The sequence below is a fragment of the Chelon labrosus genome (assembly GCF_963514085.1).
Source record: "Chelon labrosus genome assembly, chromosome: 2".
NCBI classification, from domain to species: domain Eukaryota; kingdom Metazoa; phylum Chordata; class Actinopteri; order Mugiliformes; family Mugilidae; genus Chelon; species Chelon labrosus.
The window spans coordinates 29150714-29160076 of record NC_140338.1 but is presented as its reverse complement, the minus strand read 5'-3'; the positions used below and the strand labels follow the sequence as shown (position 1 = coordinate 29160076).

The window sequence follows — 9363 nt, the reverse complement described above, 5'->3', positions numbered from 1 at the left end:
ACATGAAACAACACCATCACGTGCTGCACGAAGAGTGTATTGCAATGAGAGAAACACCGGGGACTTCTCAGTCATCCCAAAAGAAGCCCAATCAAAGTTTGATTGCTGATGCGTTCAGTAGCGTTACACCGTATGAGTCGACGTCCACCAGACATAAACACATTACAGACGCTATAACATACCACATTGCAAAAGACATGGTACCCGTGTACACAGTCTCGAAAGAGGGCTTTTAAAAAAAATGGTATCGATATCGAGATATCTGGCATAATTATCGAGATATGAAATTTTGTCCATATCGTTCAGCCCTATCACATAGAATATCATAATCACTGTGTTAAGAATAAGATGGTTATAAAAGTGTCCTGGAAATGTGTTAGATTGGAGATTGACCTGATTATTTAATATGCCTTCTTTTGCAGAGTGACAAGATTGAAGTTAAACAAGACTGTGTCATTAGAGGTCTTTGTGCTTACCTCAACGAGGACAGCAGCACACTCGTTAAGGAGTACTTGGTTAGTAATGGCATTTTACTGTAAGCTTTTCAGTGTTTAACTTGCAATGTTTTCTTTATTTCACAATGTTGTTTTTTTTTCCACCATTAGACCAGCAACGGTGAAGAAGCTAAGAGAGCGATCGCTCAGACCACCATGGGGATTTTTATCATTCGACGCGAAGGTGCTGATGAAGAGGCTGAGCCAGAGACAGTTGGAGTTGTGATTGAAGGTGTGGAGCTGCTTGACAATTTGAGCAGCATGTCATTTGGATTTGCCATGCTCTTTGGTTTTATTTACACACTAAATCTGAGTTATCCCCGGGAACTCAAATACACATTTGAGTTCTTTCAGAAGGTGCTGATGTCCTTGGATGGTAACAAACTCTCCCCAAAGGTCCAAACACTGAAGATAAAGATGCTCCAGTAAGCACTTGCACGTACTGTGCACTAGAGATTCATGTTTTATTGTTTAATGAAGTAGTGTAAAAATATTAAGTGGTTTTCATGCGTTTGCCCTCGTTTGATGCAAGTTTTATGAGTTTTACTGAATTTGGCCTGTTGGGCTTAAAATAAAAGTTTTAACTTTTTCAGAACTGTGTGTATGTGTGTGTGATGCTTGAATAAACCCATATGGTTTATGTATAAGCTCCCTTTAACTATATGTAAGTATTGAATTAACACATAATGTGAAGGAGATCTTTTACATAAACTTTATGTATTATTATTGAATAAACTCATAAGGTTTATGTAAAAGTTCAACTTTACATGTAGAAATTAAATAGACACATGAAGTTTATGTAGAAATTTGCATTGATAAAAAATTGTTATTTGATTTATTTATACATGATAGAAAAACATTGGATTTAATGTGACCTTTTACATTGAACTTATGAGATTACATGGAAAATTTACATGTAATTAAAATACATAAAGTCAATGTTTTTGGCTTAATTATTTTTTTAAGTGCAGTGTTTAATTAGTCCGTCTTTCATTTTGTCCTAATTTCAAGTTCATAAATTGGCATTTAAAAATATAATTTACATAAATGGCAGATTGTTATGTGTGCGAGTTCAACTATTTTACTCAGTTTGATGCATACCGGATGACTTAATGGTTCACAGCTTTATATACCAATCCAGAGGAGAGGTAGTCTGACCAAAGAGATGTACAGCATGTTTGGATTTAATTTTAAGTGACAGAATAAACAATATATAAAAATACCTGAAGATGTGCTACCAATACAAAATCCTGACTAAAGCCTTTTTAAAAAAAAAACAAAAACAAAAAAAACATTGTCAAAGGTCTAGATAAAACATAGAACTTAATAATGTTTTGTAGGTGTTAAGAAAATGTCAGACTTCTTTTTTATAATAATAATAATGATAATAAAAGAAGTTAATGACATTTCTATAAAAATATAATAATAATAATAATAATAATAATTTTTATTTATAATGCACTTTACATCAAAGGTCTCAAAGTGCTACAGGTTAAAAAGAAGAAGAAAAGGTTTTTTTTTAAAAAAAAAACATCTAAAGGGGACCAAAAGCTTTGCTAAAAAGAAATGTCTTAAGACCTTTTTTAAAACAGTCAGTGGATTGTGGTGCCCTCAAGGTGTCAGGGAGGGCATTCCACAGACAATCCTGGTGGAGACGGGAAGCCAGTGGAGTGAGTGGAGAATGGGGGTAATGTGCTCATGTTTCCGCACTCTCATCAGGATCCTAGCTGCAGAGTTTTGGATGTACTGAAGCCTCTGCAGACTCTTGCTAGGAATCCCGATGAGAAGTGCGTTACAGTAGTCCAGTCTGGAGGAGACAAAGGCATGAACCAGCTTTTCAGCATCTGAGAGGGAGAGAATGGGGCGGAGTTTGGAAATGTTACGGAGGTGGTAGAAGGAAGTCTTGCAGAGGTGATTTATATGGGCTTCAAACGTGAGTGGAGAGTCCATTTTTACACCAAGATTAGTGACTGTTGATGAAAGGGGGATGTTGGAGCCAGAGAAGGTGATGCTGGTTATGGATGATGATTTGGTCTGGTGAGGGGTGCCAATCAGTATGGCTTCGGTTTTGGAGCTGTTTAGTTGGAGGAAATTGTGCTCCATCCATGACTTTATCTCTTCCAGACAGGAGGTGAGTTTTGATGGGGATGACAGTGAGGATGGGGTTGCAGCTGTGGCATTTACATAAAGCTGTGTGTCATCAGCATAGCAGTGGAATGAAATTTTGTGACGGCTGATGATTTGGCCAAGGGGGGTGAGGTAGAGGATGAAGAGGATGGGGCCAAGGAACTGGGGGACACCGCAGGTGACTGTGTGTGGATGTGATTTGGAGTGACCCAGGGAGATGTATTCTGTCTGGTTTGTGAGGTATGACTTGAACCAACTGAGAGCAGTGTCATTGAGTCCAGTGGTGAGGTGGAGCCGGTTTAAAAGAATGCCATGGTCGACAGTGTCAAAAGCAGCAGAAAGATCCAGGAGGATGAGGAGGGAGGGAGAGCCACCATCAGATGACATGAGGAGGTCGTTTGTGACTCTGACGAGGGCAGTCTCTGTGCTGTGAGCGGAGCGGAAACCGGACTGGAATTTTTCAAAAAGGTTATTATGTTTGAGGTGGTCCAGAAGGTGGGGGGGGGGGGGGTGTAGTGGTTTGAGAAGGTGATTTACAGTGGAAAAAAGCTGCTTGGAATTTCCTGGACTGTTTCTGATGGCATTGGAGTAAAACTGTGACCTTGCATCTTTGAGGGACTGAGCATATTTTTGCTGTTGCTCCCGGTACATTTGTTTGTGGACAGTGAGGCCAGAGGCTTTGAAGCGCCGCTCAAAGACTCGCCCTGCTGCCTTCATCTTACGAAGCCCATCTGTGAACCAGGGAGCTGAGCGGGTGAAGGTGACTGTTCTGGTTTTAACAGGGGCATGGAGGTCCAGGAGGCTGCTCAGATGGCTGTTGTAGTAGTCCACTGCTTCATCGGCTGATGAAAAGTGTGTGGAAAGATGTTGAAAGTCTGCTGTCTGTTAAGTCTGTTAAAAAAAAAATCAAATCCTGTATTCCACCTGTGATCATTATCTGGTGTTTCAGTTCCTGATGAACAAGAAAGTTTAAAGCGCATTATGTGGATAGTTTGAAGCACAGCGACCTCGCATATAACGTTTCAACGTGAGCGTAACAGTCTGTCTCATGTGCGTAAACCAATTATATTGTGCGACAGGCGTGCCTTTACGCATAGTGGATGCGCTGGATAGCAGCTCATTCAGAACTGTGCGCGCTGTGGTACGCTCACTTGCCAGTTCATATTGTTATTCAAAGGGGGAAATAATGCAGGACTGTTGCATAACAATACATTTGTGTTTACTAGTGTACCTGATGAACTGACAAGTGGGTTTAAAGTCATATTAAAATTAAAATCCATTAGTCTTTTACTGGCAAAGTGCTCCTGAGTCAGATAGACATGATGGCTTGCATTAATTTATCAATTAATATCCAATGTGCTTCTACTTACATAGTTATATTAGACATTAATCTCAGCACAGATCTAATGCACTAAATCTCTAATAGACATATTCTACAGTGAACTTATCTACAACATGCTCAGTTAAAAAAGACAAGTTAACTTTTACAATGTAAAGAAGATTTCACATGACTGTTTCCCGTGTTTCAGTCATATAAATGATCTTAAATAAAGTTGTGAAGAATAGTGATTCACAGTTAAGACTGTGCAGCCATCTTGACCTTTGAACCCTTGTGTCACAATTAACGTGACTAATGTCTTTGTCTCCCTTTAGCTCATCTGACAAGGCCAGGAGACATCCTGCAAATGGTCCTCACCAACATGAGAAACCGTCCTCTGACCACCGAGAACTTTGCATCTGTGCGCATGTCGGTCCTCAGCCTCTACCACAGTCTGCTCACGGGCTCCAAAGACTTCCCTGTGATCGAGAGCGAAGATTTTCTACACTTTCTCCATATGTCTTCACCTTTCGATGAGGAGATGGAGCCAGACAACTGGGAGAACGCCAGGCCATCTCCCTTCACCCGCACACCACCGGGCATGCTGGTGCCACCTGCAGGCTCTCCCACCCGAACCATATTCACTCCAGTTATTCCCGAGAGGGCCAATATGGAAGTGCTGAAGGGGGACCGTAGGAACTGTGTCCGCACTTTGGAGTCCAGTGATGGGTGCACATTTACGAGGGTCATCTCCCCTGTTTACTGGCCCAAAGACACCGAACTGACAAACCGGTGGAGAATCACTGACTACGATGCAGAGGGCCAGCTCCTCATGTCTGCCCTCTGTCAGTTCACGAACAGTTCAGCCCAGCTGGCAAAGAGAAAGAGAAAGCAGCGAGAGGAAGACAGCAGCATCATCATCATCAGCAGCAGCCCTTCTGCACCAAGAAAGCGTTTCTGAGTTTGATGAGACGCATGTTTGAATCCTCTCAGGAGAACGTCAAGCTTCTTGTGTGGAACTTGCAGGATTTCTATTTGACTGCCACGAATTTTGATTTACTAATTTCTTTTTTTGACATCCATACGAGCACAGGTCAGCGTTTTTTGGTGCATCCTGTTACCAATATTTATTTCTTGGAGCTGGGCTGCGCTCTAAGACTGTCAAACCCCCTGGATGTCTGTGAGACAGAGACTGACGTGGAAGACTTTGATTGACCGAGGGGATATTTTTGTACATTTGTAAATAGTTTGTTCGAGACACAGGTCAGCGTTTTTTGGTGCATCCTGTTACCAACATTTATTTCTTGGTGCTGGCCTGTGGTCCAAGACTGTCAACCCCCCTGGATATTTCACAGAGACTCATGTGGAAGACTTTGATTGACCGAGGGGATATTTTTGTACATTTGTAAATAGTTTGCTCGACACACAGGTCAGCGTTTTTTGGTGCATCCTGTTACCAACATTTATTTCTTGGTGCTGGCCTGTGTGTCTGGGAAGATGAGAGAGAGCTACAAGGATTCTGCAAACGTGCAAAGAAACACAGTAAGCAGTCTATTCCTGTAACTACAAGTCAATACAATATGATGCATGTGAGAAGTTAGTCCCCCAAATTATGGAAAACATCTGGAGGGTTTTAACTGTTATTATTCCCTTTCTGCCTTTTGCAGAGAGAGAAAAACGCCATCAACTGCAACCTCTCACTTTAAAAACGGTAAATATTTTCTTATTTTATGCCGTTGTAAGAATTCCTCTGAATAATCAAACATTTATCTTGTTGTTCTGAAGCTATTTGCTGTATTTTAGTTGCGCTCTTGACAGTTTCCTCCTTCCTCAAGAGACAGAAGAAGACATTCAACGAGACACGATGAGAGGAAAACGTCACCACAGCTTCTCTGGCTGGTAATTTCACTTGATGGTGTTATGGTAATTCTTTTGGATATTCAGTCACTTTTCTGTTATTCTGAAATGATTTGACATTTGTCTTTTGAAGAGAAGAGAAGAGAAGAACGACTGGAGGATACCAGACCACCTGCATTATGAAGTACATATTTATTTCTTAATTTTATCAGTCGTTATTTTAACATTGTTTTCTTCGACAAAAGAAAAAAAGAGAAAGAGATCAGAGCAGAAATTTTGAAAGGAAACGTAATGCTCTGCAGCCCCTCTCATTAAAAATAGTATACTTAAGTTTTGTTTTGTAAAAACATCCTGAGAATAATCAGTTGTTTTTCTGTTTTTTCTGTGGCAGAAGAAATTGAATTGTATCCCGTAATTTGCTTTTAATCTTTTAGAAAGAGGAGAAATTTAGAAACAATGACGTGAGGACAGAAGACAAAACAAAGAAGAAGAAGAAGAAGAAGATGCCAAGTACACGTGGCCACCTGCACTGTGAAGTAAACATATATTGTATTTCAGATTTTATCTTCATTTTTATTTATTTTATTCTAAAATGACTGAAATGGGTCCATATTTTTTTGGGGGGGGGGGCATTTTTCTTTTAGAAGGAGCAGAGGCCATGATGTGAGAAAGAAACAAGAAATGAAGAAACAAGAAAGAACAGGAATAAGAAGGAGCCAGTGAAGATGTGTTCTGGATGAACGCAATGGTAAAACATGTTGATAACCTACCAGACATACGTACATTCTTTTACACATGATTTCAATGAATTAATTTTTCTTTGGCCATTTTTCTGTTTCAAAGAGGTCGCTGAGCTGATGTCATAGCATGACCTCTGAACATCAACCTTATGACTGAGAAGAAGAGAAAAAGAAGATGAGATCAGAAGGGAAATATGAAGGGAAAGGCCATGCACCAAAAGCTTCTCTGTAAAACTGGTAAACAGCCTGTACATTCATTTTGTGAGAATAATCAGCTGTTTTTCTGTTGCAGAAGAAATTGAATTGCATCCTGTTATTTGCCTTTTGTCTTTTAGAAAGAGGAGACATTTAGAAACAATGACACGAGGAGAGAAGACAAAACAAAGAAGAAGAAGAAGAAGAAGGAGCCAAGGACGTGTGACCACCTGCACTGTGAAGTAAACATATACTGTATTTCAGAATTTATTATAATTCTTATTTGTTTTAACATGATTCCAATGGGTTCAATAACTGTTTCCATCATTATTACTTTTTTTCTGATGTATTTTCTTTTAGAAATAAGAGAGACCATAATGTGAGAAAGAAACAAGACAGAATAAGAAGGAGGAGGAGCCAGTGAGGATGTGTTCTGGAACACTATGGTAAAACATGGTGATAACCTATACACATAGACTTTTCACACGTGGTTTGAATGAATGAATTCCATTGTTTCTTTTGCCATTTTTTGTTTCAAACAGGAGAAGAGAAGAGAAGATAAAAGTAAGAAAGAGGAACAATAACAGAAGAACTTTCGTCAGCTTCAGCTGTACTTGCCGTGACCCGGATTCGAACCGGGGTTGCTGCGGCCACAACGCAGAGTACTAACCTCTATACGATCACGGCTGGTGGATGGACATGCTGAGCTGATGTCATAGTATGACCTCTGAACATCAACCTTATGACTGAGAAGGAGAGAGAAGTCAAGAAGAGGAGAGAGTTAGAAACAATGATGTGAGGATGAGAGAAGACAAAACAAAGAAGAAGAAGGAGCCAAGGACGTGTGACCACCATTGACTGTATATACTAGGTCACCACCTGCACTGTGAAGTAAACATATTCTGTATTTCAGAAGTAAACATATACTGTATTCCCTTCAATAACTGTTTCCATCATTATTACTTTTTTTCTGACATATTTCCTTTTAGAAATAAGAGAGACCATAATGTGAGAAAGAAAAAGGACAGAATAAGAAGAAGAAGGAGCCAGTGAGGATGTGTTCTGGATGAACACTATGGTAAAACATGGTGATAACCTATACACACAGACCTTTTATACATGGTTTGAATGAATGAATTCCATTGTTTCTGTTATTGTTCTGTTTTAAACAGGAGAAGAGAAGAGAAGATAAAAGTAAGAAAGAGGAACAATAACAGAAGAAGACTCTTGCACTTGAGCTGTATTTGCCGTGACCCGGATTCAAACCGGGGTTGCTGCGGCCACAACGCAGAGTACTAACCTCTATACGATCACGGCTGGTGGATGGACATGCTGAGCTGATGTCATAGTATGAACTCTTAACATCACCTTATGACTGAGAAGAGGAGAGAGTTAGAAACAATGATGTGACGATGAGAGAAGACATAACAAACAAGAAGACTCTGTGAAGTAAACATATACTCTATTTCAGAATAACATGATTCCTAACTGTCTCCATCATTGTTTTTTTCTACCATTTTATCTTTTAGAAATAAGTGTGTTTACCTTCATTTTTCCCCATTTTCTTTTAGAAAAAGAAATGATGCGAGGAGAAAACTCAAGAAAGAAGAAGAAATTAAAAGAAAGGAGATGAAAACAAGACAATAGTAAGCAGAAGAAGTGGAAGAAAAACATCAACAGCAAAAGGACATGAATATTCATTGACAATCACCATCTTTCTGTATCAAAGAGGAGAAGAAATTATGGGAAAAGTAAGGCTGGCTGTGAAATCAAGAAGAGACAATGATGTGAGGACGAATCAAGAGAAACATGGAAAAAAGAAGAAATGGAGCAAAAAGACGAAAAGGAGGTCACAAGGGAAAATATGAAAGGAAATCCTCTCATTAATAATGGTAAATATCTTATACATTTGATGTATAAAAAGAAATCCTGAGAATAATTCTTAAGAAAGTTAATTATGTTCTGTTTTTGGCCCATCTTTTAGAATGGAGAAACAATGAGGAGAGAAGAAGAAGAAAAGGCAGAATAAGAAGAAAGAGCAAAGGAGATGTGACCACCTGCACTGTGAAGTAAACATATGTTTGTTTTCCACTCTGATCAATATTTGATTTTAGGTGATTTCAGTGAATTCATTACTGAATTCTCTTGTTACAGGAGAAGAGAGGAGAGGCAAAGATGTGTGCAGGAAACAAGAGAAACATAAGAAAGAAGAAGAACAATAAAAGAACATAAAGAAAAAACAAAAGAAAACGTTTGGTTATACTTGAATTAATTTTGTTTAGTGTTAAACATACAAACTTCAAAATTCATGGAAAATAGGATTATAATATGAGTATATTTTCGATCACGGTTTAATTGATAAGGTAATTTTCACATGAAATGGTGAAACTGAATAATTAATTCGGCCATCCTGACTATGAACAATGGAAGGAAACCTCTGGAAACAAGCTGCCAAACTTTGTCAAACATGGACAAACTACGATTTTGTCAGAATTTCTATTTTCATCTACATTTGTAAGAAAAATTTGTGACTCTTAATTTTCTGCTTTTTTTGTCTTTTTGTTTTGCTTTTAACACAACTTATTTTATTTTTCTATATACCACATTTACACTCCAAAATCTCTCTTCTAAT

General features: G+C 38.9%; 2 long non-coding RNA genes across 2 annotated transcripts; both read left to right on the top strand.

Annotated features, from left to right (window-relative positions):
• Positions 1-6338: 6338 nt before the first annotated feature.
• Positions 6339-6923, top strand: LOC311495303. Its single transcript, XR_014699320.1, has 3 exons — positions 6339-6544; positions 6640-6773; positions 6872-6923. It is a non-coding gene; the product is annotated as an uncharacterized lncRNA (long non-coding RNA).
• A 378-nt stretch (positions 6924-7301) lies between these two features.
• On the top strand, positions 7302-8555 carry LOC311495280. Its single transcript, XR_014699315.1, has 4 exons — positions 7302-7622; positions 7721-7809; positions 7904-8180; positions 8303-8555. It is a non-coding gene; the product is annotated as an uncharacterized lncRNA (long non-coding RNA).
• Positions 8556-9363: the final 808 nt, after the last annotated feature.